The following is a 14,377-nucleotide window of genomic DNA, read 5'->3' as shown; positions in this document are numbered from 1 at the left end:
GGGGCTAAACACAGAGGGGACGAACAAGGACAGACAAACGGATTAGGTCGATTATATCGACCACAGTGCGTAACTGGTACTTATTTAATCGACCCCGAAAGGATGAAAGGCAAAGTCGACCTCGGCGGAATTTGAACTCAGAACGTAGCGGCAGACGAAATACCGCTAAGCATTTTGCCCGGCATGCTAACGACTCTGCCAGCTCGCCGCCTTTTATGTAACCATTTTGTTTTATCTCAAGAAAGTCATTATGCCAACAGTAAGCACACACTAGTTCCGTTTCACTTCTTTTATTATTATTAGTCAACTAGGCGCAGGAGTGGCTGTGTGGTAAGTAGCTTGCTTACCAACCACATGGTTCCGGGTTCATTCCCCCTGCATGGCACCATGGGCAAGTGTCTTCTACTATAGCCTCGGGCCGACCAAAGCCTTGTGAGTGGATTTGGTAGACGGAAACTGAAAGAAGCCCGTCGTATATATGTATATATATGTATGTGTGTTTGTTACCCCAACATCGCTTGACAACCGATGCTGGTGTGTTTACATCCCCATAACTTAGCGGTTCAGCGATAGAGATTGATAGAATAAGTACTAGGCTTACAAAGAATAAGTCCTGGGGTCGATTTACTCGACTAAAGGCGGTGCTGCAGCATGGCCACAGTCAAATGACTGAAACAAGTAAGAGTAAAAGAGAGTAGCAAACCAATTAACTAATTAATTGATTGTTTGATTATTCGTTCAGTCAATCAATCAAGCAGCTGGATTTATCAGAGTCCTTTCATTGCTCTTATTGACTTCATGAATAATTCTCTCTCTTCAGCAGCAGTGCATGCGTTTATTATTGGCATATTGACCATCCCAGACACAACAAAAATCTGTTTCAGCACACACAAGTTCACATTAAAAATCTTACAGTTTTCCTATATTTTGAAATGAATTATTCAGATAATATTTCTATGCAGAGTTTACAACCTGTTTGTCATCACAAAGGACCTCAAAGAGGATTCATCAAGGTAATTATAGATCAGGAAGTGCAAGCCCTAGAAGTGGGTAGTTCTAACTGGACATAAATTGGAGCTTGGTCAACTCTGGCTGGGTTACCTGTGTGAGGGTGTCTGATGTGTAAAAACTCAAAATACCTAATGGACTGCAGGATACATCACATACTTATTACACATTTTATATATCATCATCATCATTTAACATCTTCTTTCCATGGGTTGGACAATTTGACTGAGGACTGGCGAGCCAGGTCGCTGCACCAGGCTCCAATCTGATCTGGCAGAGTTTCTACAGCTGGATGCCCTTCCTAATGCCAACAACTCTGAGAGTGTAGTGGGTGCTTTTACGTGCCACTGGCACGAGGGCCAGTCTGGCGGTACTGGCAATGGCCACATTCGAAATGGTGCTTTTTACATACCACTTGCACAAGTGCCAGTAAGGTGACGCTGGTAACGATCACACTCAAATGGTGCTTTTTATGTGCCACCAGCACAGAACCCAGACAGCTGCTCTGTCAGTGATCCCGCCAGTCATCAAACTTGGTTCAATTTCGATTTCATTTGCCCCAACAAGTCTCGCTTTTTTCAGTTTCCATTTGCTAAAACCACTCACAAACCTTTGGTTGGCCTAGGGCTATAGTAGAAGACACTTGCTCAAGGCTCTACACAGTGGGACCAAAACCATGTGATTGAGAAGCAAGCTTCTTACCACACAGATATGCCTGCACCTGTTTTTTTGTCCATGACCTATAACAGTTTGTTAACAACCAGGAATACATTTCGTATAGCCTGCAAATTTCCATATTTCATATAGAAGATATATATATATATATATCATTATCATTGTTTAACCCTTTAACATTTCAGCCAGCTGAATCAGGCCAAAATATTTTATTTGTTTTATGTTCAAACTGGTAAGATCTGGCCTTTTTTGTCGGGTCTTCGCAGTCACCGGTGGCACGTTGGGCCTCACAGAGGCAATGACGAAAGACCAAGACCCCTGAGATATGCTGTGACTGTGAAGACCTGACAAATGAAATGAGTTCATGGCTCACAGGATGGCCTGCTGTGCTAACCTTGGATCGTAGGGTGACCCACTGTGCTTGAGGAAACCTATTGAGTCAAGTACATTTACATCAAAATGAAAATCAATGGAAATTGTAGTTGTGATATCCATGCCAGTAGCATGTAAAAAGCACCATCCAAACGTGGTTGATGCCAGCCCCGCCTTGACTGACGTCCATGCCGGTGACATGTAAAAAGCACCAACCGATCGTGGCCGTTTGCCAGCCCCCTCTGGCCCCTGTTGCGGTGGCATGTAAAAAGCACCCACTACACTCACAGAGTGGTTGGTATTAGGAAGGGCATCCAGCTGTAGAAACACTACCAGATCAGACTGGATCCTGGTGCAGCCTCCTGGCTTCCCAGACTCCGGTCGAACCGTCCAACTCATGCTAGCATGGAAAATGGACGTTAAACGATGATGATGATGACATCATCAAAATCTCAAAGCTACAAGAAAATACATGACCACTTCAAAACAATATGAATAAATAAGTATTTCATTTGACAAAGTAATCTATATATATATGTATATATATGTTACTTAGCGGTTCGGCAAGTGAGACCGATAGAATAAGTACTAGGCTTACAAAGAATAAGTACCAGGGTCGATATGCTCGATTAAAGGCGGTGCTCCAGCATGGCCGCAGTCAAATGACTGAAACAAGTAAAAGAGACAAAAAAAAGAGAATATATATATACAGAGTTGGCCAAAAGTCACTTGACAGTAAACCAAAACCATTTAATTCCAAGATTTATTTATGTTTAACAACTGAATGAATTTAATAAAAGCATCTAAATATGAAACATCACGAAAATTGTCCAAACTGAAGTCTTTGAGCGACACATTTTTCAATTTGTGTCAATACAGAATTACGGATAGTATTTATGGAATTTTGATTTACTGTCAGACGACTGTTGGCCAACCCTGTGTGTATATATATATAGTTTGAGAGTTGCTGAAGCATGGAACAAACTGCCGGCATCGGTTGTTAGTTGTCGGAGCACTGCATCCTTCAAAACATCCATGCTTTCTGAGATTCGCCAACACTACACCTGATTTCCTCCCCTCCATACACACACAAGCATGTACCTGACTCATACATTGTTCGCTTTCCAGACATTTGTACATTACTGCATACACTTTATACGCACTTTCTGACAAGTTGTGGTGCACCTGTGCCCTGTATACAATAATTTCATTATTATTTTTATTATATATATATATATATATATAAAATTTAAGAAATTTTATCAAACGTTCATCCAAGTATTGTTAGTATATGTGAGATATATTTTCTGCGGAATAAGTATCTAGACCTATCAACATGATGTACAAATTAGAAAGAAACACAAGCAGAGGACTGTCAACAGCTTAGAACCTTTTTATTATCAAGTACATTTTCTTAGAAATTATCTGTAAACAGAATCTTTATAATTTGGAAGAAACTAATGCCTATCAATACAGTTTGAATCAAGACACCCATATAAGTACATTGTAGAAGTCAAAATAATAATAATAATCCTTTCTATTATAGGCTCAAGGCTTGGAATTGTGGGGGAAGGGACTAGTCAATTACATTAACCCCAGTGTTTCACTGGTATTTCATTAATTGACCCCAAAAGGATGAAAAGCAAAGTCAACCTCAGCAGAATTTGAACACAGACAAAATGCCTATTTCTTTACAACCCACAAGGGGCTAAACACAGAGAGGACAAACAAGGACAGACAAATGAATTAAGTCGATTATATCGACCCCAGTGCGTAACTGGTACTTATTTAATCGACCCCGAAAGGATGAAAGGCAAAGTCGACCCCGGCAGTATTTGAACTCAGAACATAACAGCAGACAAAATACCGCAAGGCATTTTGCCTGACATGCTAATGATTCAGCCAGCTTACCACCTTAATCTTAATAATAATAATGATAAATGGCCACTATTTCTTTCGCTTGTGAAGATGAGGCTATAATGAAGCCTAATTCTTTTGAAACCAACACACATGAGACTGGCCCTCGTTTTGTGATACAAACTTAATTTAAAGTGACCTAAAGCAGAACCTACTATCAAAAGTTCAACTTAATTTAGGTTTCAAATACCAGCTTAATAATTTCAAAGCTATTTTATAGAATTCTTTATTATTTTCAAGATTAATTGAAATGAAGGAATTAGTTGCTGTGTGCAAAAGAGAAGACTGTGTTGGTTTGGTCATGTGATGCAGATAATCTCTCATGGAAGACATGGAACAAAGTACTGACTCAGGATGCTGCACCTTTCAAGCAAGATGACAGAGGACCAAGATGCCTGGTACCTTGCTGTATTAAAGAAGACGTGTACTCTGCAGCAGAGGTGTTATGACTGGTCCCTCTGGTGGTAAAAAGCACTCAGGGCAGTGCCATGTAAAAAGCACCTTTGCAGTGTCATGTAAAAAGCACCTTTGCAGTGCCATGTAAAAAGCACCTTTGCAGTGCCACATAAAAGTGCCCTTGCAGTGTCATGTAAAAAGCACCTTTGCAGTGCCATGTAAAAAGCACCTTTGCAGTGCCACATAAAAGTGCCCTTGCAGTGTCATGTAAAAAGCACCTTTGCAGTGCCATGTAAAAAGCACCTTTGCAGTGCCACATAAAAGTGCCCTTGCAGTGTCATGTAAAAAGCACCTTGCAGTGCCATGTAAAAAGCACCTTTGCAGTGCCACATAAAAGTGCCCTTGCAGTGTCATGTAAAAAGCACCTTTGCAGTGCCATGTAAAAAGCACCTTTGCAGTGCCACATAAAAGTGCCCTTGCAGTGTCATGTAAAAAGCACCTTTGCAGTGCCATGTAAAAAGCACCTTTGCAGTGCCACATAAAAGTGCCCTTGCAGTGTCATGTAAAAAGCACCTTTGCAGTGCCATGTAAAAAGCACCTTTGCAGTGCCACATAAAAGTGCCTTGCAGTGTCATGTAAAAAGCACCTTTGCAGTGCCATGTAAAAAGCACCTTTGCAGTGCCACATAAAAGTGCCCTTGCAGTGTCATGTAAAAAGCACCTTTGCAGTGCCATGTAAAAAGCACCTTTGCAGTGCCACATAAAAGTGCCCTTGCAGTACCATGTAAAAAGCACCTTTGCAGTGCCATGTAAAAAGCACCTTTGTAGTGCCATGTAAAAAGCACCTTTGCAGTGCCATGTAAAAAGCACCTTTGCAGTGCCACATAAAAGTGCCCTTGCAGTGTCATGTAAAAGCATCCAGCACACTTTGTAAAGTGGTTGGTGTCAGGAAAGGCATCCAGCCGTAGAAACAATGCTAAATCAGACTGGAGTCTGGTGCAGCTTGTCAGTTCTGGTCAAACCATCCAACCCAGCATGGACAACAGACATTAAATGACGATGATGATTTCAACAATTATACGTTAACAAAAGAATTAGAGTGATACAAATTAAAAACCTTCCATCAAAATTTCATCTAAATTTTTGTTTCAAACACCATTTTAATGAACAAGATATTTTACTAAATTATTGATTTTCAAAATTATTTGAAACAAGGGTAATGAACTTCACTAGAAATTGAGTAACAAAATGGTTAAAGGTGTTCTTCTTCCCTGTAAACCTTCCAAAATGCTACATACCTGCAAATGAGGAATGCAATGCTAATAAACAACTAATCAAACATAAGAAAAGGCTATTAATCACAAATGGACTCAAATAACTGGAATGATTGAAAATGAATCAATCTTTGGTTGGAATTAATTCTTTGGTCTCCTTTTCTAATTTAAATAGTATGAAATGAAATCCAGAAGAAGGAATCGTCAAACTCTTTTATTGTTGGTTTACCATCATCAGAGTAAAGTTAAGAATTTTAGATCACTTGTCACCCTCAAATGAAATATACTGAAATAGATAATCTCTGACATCAAACAGACAATAAGAGATGTTATTTGCAAGCAACCAACAACTTACATAATTACAAACGAATTTCAACATAGATAAATAAAAAAGACACACAGCAACAATCTTCATTTAATGTCCACCTTCCATTCTGGTATGGGTCAGACAGTCTGACAAGATCTAGTGAGCTGGAGAATTGCATTGAACTGCAGTGTCTGTTTGAGGCATGGTTTATATAGCTGGATACCCTTCCTAATGGCAACCACTTTACTGAGTGTGCTGGGGTGATTTTTTTTCCTTCTTTGTGGCACCAGCCCTAGTGAAGATGCCAACACAAAAGAAAAGAGGGCACCACCTCATTTGAGTGGAGTTGTATGATAGAGAAACAGGTATGGGTGTCTTGCTATAGAAGAGATAAATGGCTACCTTAGCTGGAAGCAAGATGATATTGGCGGTGAGCTGGCAGAAACGTTAGCACACCGGGCGAAATGCTTAGAGATATTTCGTCTGCTGTTACATTCTGAGTTCAAATTCCGCCGAGGTTAACTTTGCCTTTCATCCTTTTAGGGTCAATAAATTAAGTACTAGTTACGCACTGGGATCGATGTAATCAACTTAATCCCTTTGTCTATCCTTGTTTGTCCCCTCTATGTTTAGCCCCTTGTGAATAATAAAGAAATAAGATAATGATATTGGTCACAAGGTGTCAAAGCTTACTCTCAAGGTAAAAAAAGGTGGGAGAACACAGATTGAGGATCGAGAGGTATGTGCAGATAAGTTCATAGGAGTGTGAAAGAAGAGAAATATATGGGCAAAGACAGAATGAGATGAGATGACATTAATAACGGTGAAATAATTTTGTTTGCTTCACTTTTGGAGAAATATAATAGTTCTTAGCAGGATATTATTGATCCCTTAACTCATTTAATACCAACATGGACAGAAAGGACATTAAAAGAACGCAAAGGAAGGAAAGAAAGAAGGATATAGTGTTTTGTGCAGAACCGTGGAGTGGCAGGAGAACATAACAAAATGGACAGTGAGAGAAGGGGATACGAATAAATCAGGAGCATCTAAGTGGAAGTGGTATGAGCCTAGTCAGCTCCAAAGAGTAGAGGCCCATGTAGTAGCAGTGAGTAAAACAGAGAAAGAGGAGATAGCATGGTTGGAGGGTGGCCGTGAATGATATAATGCCAATCGGTTGACGGGTATTTTTCTGGATATGGTTGAAAATGTATGTGTGTGTGTGTGTGTGTGTTGCACTGTCCCAGATGTGGTGACCGTCACAGACATTCGAGAAGGATTGTCCTGATCAACCGACGACCTGTTTCACAGCCTATCGCAGATCGTCTGCATATGAATTATGTGAATGTATATATATATATCACTGAGTTCACGTCAATATGATTTCATAGTTCGAGCGGGTAGCAAAAATTATGTCTAAAAAAATATTCTGAAAAGCTATAAAGCTCTATCTTTTTTTTTTTTTTTTTTCATGCGCTAGCGATATAGTTTCCCTGTTGATTTTAATATAAAAATACCGAACATCAGCTCTCTTTAAAAAAATTAAAAATTAACTAAGGGAGATAACTATTTTCAAACCAAAATTATGTCCCTTTCTTCTCCAATTAACTTTTAATTTGACGCTTTTTTCTTTGTAGAATTTGTCTCTTTGGTATGTTATTTGGTGTTTCAGGTAAAAAGCATCTGCTGTTAAACTTTTATCTAAGTGAAACAATTATTCAATCTCTAAATAGCAACAACAAACAATTTTGGGGCGGGGGGCTATCTTATTTTTAAGAGGTACTGGTTCATAGTTTCTGCCAGTTGGGAAGTGGAGTTGGGAGAAGGACATCACAGCTCAGTTCACCCACCGGACGCCTACATGCATGGCCAAACCACCGCAAGCGCCGTTGCAGAAGGACAGATGGAAGGGGCCGCAGAGACAGGCGAAGTCGGAGATTGGCGGTGGGAACTCGATCAAACCCGACGGCAGCAAAGAATGCACCGGAGGCAGTCATTGTCGAAGACTTCCAGCCTTCGTTGATCGACCACCCGCATAGGCCACGTTTCACAGCCATAGAGAAGTACTGTAGGAACGATGGCCTGATATATTCGCCCTTTGGTCACCGATGAGATTTCCCTTCGGTCCCACAGACACCGCTTTAGGCGTCCAAAGGCAGATCGAGCAGCATTGATGCGATGATTGACCTCAGCTGCACCCTGACTATTTGGGATCACCGTTGAGCCCAAGTAGACGAAAGGCTCCACATCCTCCAGGTCCTCGCTCGCGAGAGATGTTGGCTGCCAGATGTCAGTTGGAACCAACGACCTCATCACCTTTGATGATGAGGTGATGAAAGATCATGAATATACTTTTAAAAAGTGTTGTTGAGTCTAATTGTGAAAGAACTAAAACTGACATGGCTAATGATTACTTGAAAATATTTAAAGAAATTCTTTTTAAGGAAAAATAAATTTTGTTCAAGAATAAAGAATGAAAAACTAGTTAATATAGTTTTTATTAGGCTACTTAAATGGAAACGAAAAGTTATTAGAGAATAGCTCTATATAATGGGAAAAAAATTATTTTAATGTCTCTCTCTCTCTCTCTATCCGCTCAGTCGAAGTCGACTCTCGGTCACTCGTTGGATCAGTGTCCTCCAGTCAGTTCTATCCTGGGCCGCTTCCTTCAGATTGGCCATGTCCATTCCGGTATCACTCCTGATGGTGTCAAGCCAGCGGATTCTTGGTCGGCCTCTTCCTCTCTTGCCACTGACCATTCCGAGCATGATGTCCTTCTCCAGGGATTCTCTCTGCATAATATGAGCGAAATATGCCAATCTTACGCTTGGTGATCCCAGCTTCTAACGACATTTTCGGCCTTATCTGCTTAAGAACTTCTCCATTTTAGTGTAAAAGACTTATATTCATTTGTGTGAGTTAAATAAAAGATAAACAAATAAAAATATAGGTATAGTTGTTAATATTACAGAAATTAAGAAATTAAACACTTGCTATGGCTAAAAATATTGAAAAAAAAAACGTTTCGGGAGAATGAAAATGAAAATGTAAGGTATTCGAAAAGCTAAGAAAATAACAATGTAGGGGAGATAAGAATGGTTTTTTAAAGGAAAATAACAATGTAGGGGAGATAAGAATGTTTTTAAAAAATTTATAATTATCGGTATTTAGTAGGTTGACTATGTTTAAGTATAACTAATAAAAAGATAGAATACGTGTTGAGAATCTAGTTTTGCATAAAGTAAGTGGGAAGTCTAAAGTAATATTATGTAAAAAATAAATATTGTCTAACTGATATAAGGTAAGAGTGAACTGTGAATGTAAAAAAGGAAGGAAAAGAAATTTTATTTATGGAATAAAGCGTGCAAATAATCTTCAAGAAAAGTAAAAGTAAACATCTTTTGAATTTTGGCTGTTGGAATGTGGAGGGGAATGGCTTTATTCATCACATGGATTAGAACTTGGACACTACCTTTCAACACAAAATTTCAGGGCTGACCCAATAATCTTGTATTTATTACTGGATGTTTTCATTTCAACTTCTACTCACTCACACAGGCACACACACATACATACATACACTTATATACAACGCACAAGTACGTACATACTTTACACACATCTATACACAAACGTATACATCTACACACAAACATACACATCTATAACCAAGAATAAACAAGGGAACCTCCAAGTTGCTGTGGTTCATCAAAAAGGGCATCAAGGTGAACCACGGATTTTTAAAAATATAATTTAAGGCTTTAAGAAATCCACAATAATTCATATGCATCATAACAAAAACGGGCTGTTCTTAAGAGGGTATCTTGGCATCACTCACCAAATCCTTTGTGAGCCACTCTCCGTCTATCTGCGGCTTTATATAGCTATGGTGCGACCTCACCTGGAATTTACATCACCGGTCTTGAACACCTATCTTGCCCAGGATATTAATCGTCTGGAAACCGTTCAGCAATGTGCAACCAAGAGAATACCCTCCATCAGGCATTTGCCATATTCTGAACGCCTTACTTCCCTGGGCATGGATACATTGAAACTCCGACATCTGGCAGCTGACTTGGCAGACATCCATAAAACTATTAACCATCTTACAAACAATAACTCTGAGCACCTTTTCAAACTCCACCCGTCTAACACCCATGGACATATTTACAAAGTCAGAAAACAGCACAGCTCTCATGACTTTCGGAAACATTTTTTCACGCTAGAGTTGCTGAATCATGGAACAAACTGCTGGCATCAGTTGTTAGTTGTCGGAGCACTGCATCCTTCAAAACTTCCATGCTACCTGAGATTCGCCAACACTACACCTGATTTTCTCCCCTCTATACACATGCAAGCATGTATCTGACTCATACACTGTTCGCTTTCCAGACATCTCTACATTACTGCATATGCTTTATACGCACTTTTGACAAGTTGTGGTGCACCTGAGCATTGTATACAATAATTTCATTATTATTATTATTATAACTAAGTATATGCAGTGCAGCCGTGTATCTCATCTTGAGCAAGACGCTTGTGGTTGTCCCTGTATCATACCCTTCCCCTCCACACCTAGCATAAAAGTTGCCTTCCCTCTCTCAAATACTTCTCCACCACTTAGGGAGTTCCTCTTCTTTTTCTGTCTTGTGAGTCACCCAACAACCTCACATGTGCTAATGCCACATAAAAAGCACCCAGTACACACTATAGTGGTTGGCATTAGAAAAGGCATCCAGCTATAGAAACTATGCCAAAGCTGGCATTGAGGCTTGAGGCAGCCCTGCAGCTCACCATATCTTTTGAAACTGTCCAACCCATGTTTGCATGGAAAACAAATATTAAATGAAGATGATGACATGAAACAAGGTAAGCAGTTATTTTCCATATGTTTTCTACATTTTTAAACATTAAAACATATATTTCTTTACTACCCACAAGGGGCTAAACACATAGGGGACAAACAAGGACAGACAAAGGGATTAAGTCGATTACATCGACCCCAGTGCATAACTGGTACTTAATTTATCGACCCCGAAAGGATGAAAGGCAAAGTCGACCTCGGCGGAATTTGAACTCAGAACGTAACGGCAGACGAAATATGGCTATGCATTTCGCCTGGTGTGCTAACGTTTCTTATTTCTTTATTGCTCACAAGGGGCTAAACAAGGACAGACAAACGGATCAAGTCGTTTACATCGACCCCAGTGCGTAACTGGTACTTAATTTATCGACCCCGAAAGGATGAAAGGCAAAGTCGACCTCGGCGGAATTTGAACTCGGAACGTAACGGCAGACGAAATACGGCTACGCATTTCGCCCAGCGTGCTAACGTTTCTGCCAGCTTGCCGCCTTGAACATTAAAACATAGTTCCTTCTTTTACTTGTTTCAGTCACTAAGCAATGACCATACTGGGACAGGCACTGCCTTGAATGGTTTAATTGAGTAAATCATTCACAGAACTTATTTAAGTCTGGTACAGAGCTTAGTGTTCTCTTCTTGCTGCAAGCAGAAACAAACCAAGACTGTTTACCAAACAGTAATAAACAAATTCATAGATGTGCACACACACATGTAATGGACTTTGGATCAGTTTCCATCAACCAAATTCACTCACAAGGCCTAAGATGCACCTTAATGGGGCTGAATATGAAACCGTGTAATTGCAAAGTGAACTTCTTAACCATACAACAATCTGAAGTGCAGCTCCTCTAATTGACATCCTGTGTGCTACAAAATAAAAAGAAATTGACAACTACTGCTCTAGGTGGTCAGTTGCTCTGCTAGAAATAGCAATCAAATATTTCTCCAATCACAAACTACTACCCTAAAGAGTGGAGGAGCAATGGACTCACAGTCATAGGGTCACAGTATCACTCCCCAGACCGGGCGTTGTGAATGTTTATTGAGCGAAAACACCTAAAGTTCCACGCGGCTCCAGCAGAGGTTGGTGGTGAACCCTGTTGTACTCTTTCACCACAACTTTCTGTTTCTGTTGTACCTGTATTTCAAAGGGCCAGCCTTGTCACATTGTGTCATGCTGAATCTCCCCAAGAACTACGTTAAGGGTACACGTGTCTGTGGAGTGCTCAGCCATTTTCGTTTTAATTTCATGTGCAGGCTGTTCCGTTGCTCGGATCAACTGGAACCCTTGTCATCATAACCGACAGAGTGCCACGACCCTAAAGAAAGGTAAGAGACAGAGAATCAAATCCTAAAAAGACAAGGTGGTCACAGCTGGAAAGCCTTTCATGATAAACTGTCTGCTGGATCAGGACAGATATGTGGTTAAGCAACATAGCTCTCACAATTCTACACAATAACTCATCTCAGAACCATAAACAGGAAGAGATATTTGAGTATAAGACATTTTAGCATGACCATTTTGGTGCCGCTTCTTTGGCATCATTGACTTGACATAAGACATTTTTAATATTTCTCTCATTTCTAAGACAGCAAGCTGGCAGAATATTACTGCACCGGGAAAAATGTTTAGCAGCATTTCTTCTGACTTCACATTCCAAATTCAAATTCTGCCAAGGTTGATTTTACTGTTCATCCTTTTGTGATAGATAAAATAAGTACCAGTTAAACACTGGGGTCGATGTAATCAACTTACTCCCTCCTTTAAAATTGCTGGCCTTGGAAACCAATATTTTTCTTGTGAGCCTATGTCTCTGTGTATCAGGAGAGGAAAATCATTTATGTAAATTGTGTTCAATTAATAAATTAATTATACTTTCTCTCTCTCTCTCTTTCTGAGTAAGAGTCTCACGTTTGTATGTGTAACATGTCTCTCTCCTCCTTTCTATCTGTATGTGTATATTTCTGTACATGCATCTGTGTGTTTTTTCTTCAGTGTCAAAAAGTACTGTTACTAACACAGGCTGAATGTCCTGCCAGCGATGCCAAGTTATCAGCATCCAAACAGGTCCACCTAATCATCTCATTCCAGAGAAATTTAATCCAAAATATTAGGTCATCCCATAAGTTCTGTCCGACTTAACCTTTTTTTAAAATTGAATGAAATTTAATAGTATTTTAGAATGTCTAATGGAATTAAAAAATATTTTTATGCATTTGTGTACATTTAAACTAATTAAATATTATTTTACTGAATAATAGAATTAAAATTTTTGATTAAAACCCTTTCTAATATGAAAGTATCCAAAAAGCCTTTGAGGCACATAATGATGATGAATGCTTTATGAGTACAAAAAAGGAAACTCTGCAGCCGAAGCAACTCAAACCATACACTCAGTTTATGGGGAAGAATGCTTGAATGAAAGAACTTGCAGATGGTTTGCAAAATTCAGAAGTGGAGATTTCAGCCTTGAAGATGAAGATCAAACAGGACGTCCAGTTGAGTTTGATGATAAGCTCCTTGAGGCATTACCTGAAGAAAATCCTGCATTATCAGTTAAAGAATTGGAAATAAAGCTTTGTTCAAACCATACAACTGTTCATCGTCATCTTCAACAACTTGGTGAAGAAGAATTTGTTGCCTTCTTTTACCACCACCTTTCTGTACAAGTATCAGTAGGATATTTGTATAATGTTGCATTGTATTTATTGCTGGAACAATTCTTCTTCATCATCATCATCATCATCGTTTAGCGTCTGCTTTCCATGCTAGCATGGGTTGGACGGTGCAACTGGGGTCTGGGATGCCAGAAGGCTGCACCAGGCCCAGTCTGATCTGGCAATGTTTCTGCAGCTGGATGCCCTTCCTAATGCCAACCACTCCATGAGTGTAGTGGGTGCTTTTTACGTGTCATTGGCACAGGTGCCAGGCGAGGCTGGCAAACGGCCATGATCGGATGGTGCTTTTTACGTGCCACCAGCACAGAGGCCAGGTGAGGCTGGCAACGGCCACGATCGGATGGTGCTTTTTACGTGCCTTCTTATAGTATAAATATTGGTTTGTCAGATAAATTTATTCATTTCCTTTCAATGTTATTTGAACTAACATAAAAAATATTTTTATCAAAGTGTTCCATTCTTCCTCTGGAACTTTAATCAATCATTTTTGAAATCTGAATAAATTTGACCTCTTTTCAGATATACGATGATGGAGTGCCAAGTAAGAAAAAAATTAGCATTTTTCAATACCTGCTTCTCTTTGATTTCAGTCAAGGTTTCAAAACTGCTAAAGCCACTTAAGATGGTCACAGCTGGAATGACTTTGATTCAATGTCTGCTCGGTCAAGACCAACCTGAAGCTAAACAATAATAACCATTCTGATGGACAAAAAAAAAATGATGAAGAAAAGAAATATCCTGGCCCCAAAATAGAGGAATTCCAACTTATGTGGACAACAATTCTGAGCGTCCGTTAAGTATTATTTAGCTCAAGTATAATAACCAGAAAATGCGTATTTTCAATTTATTGCATAAAAAAATATGAAAAATTATGCATACAAAACTC

The sequence above is a fragment of the Octopus sinensis genome, linkage group LG13 (assembly GCF_006345805.1).
Source record: "Octopus sinensis linkage group LG13, ASM634580v1, whole genome shotgun sequence".
Taxonomy (NCBI): Eukaryota; Metazoa; Mollusca; class Cephalopoda; order Octopoda; family Octopodidae; genus Octopus; species Octopus sinensis.
The sequence above is the reverse complement of the archived record's forward strand: the minus strand, read 5'-3'. Positions refer to the sequence as shown.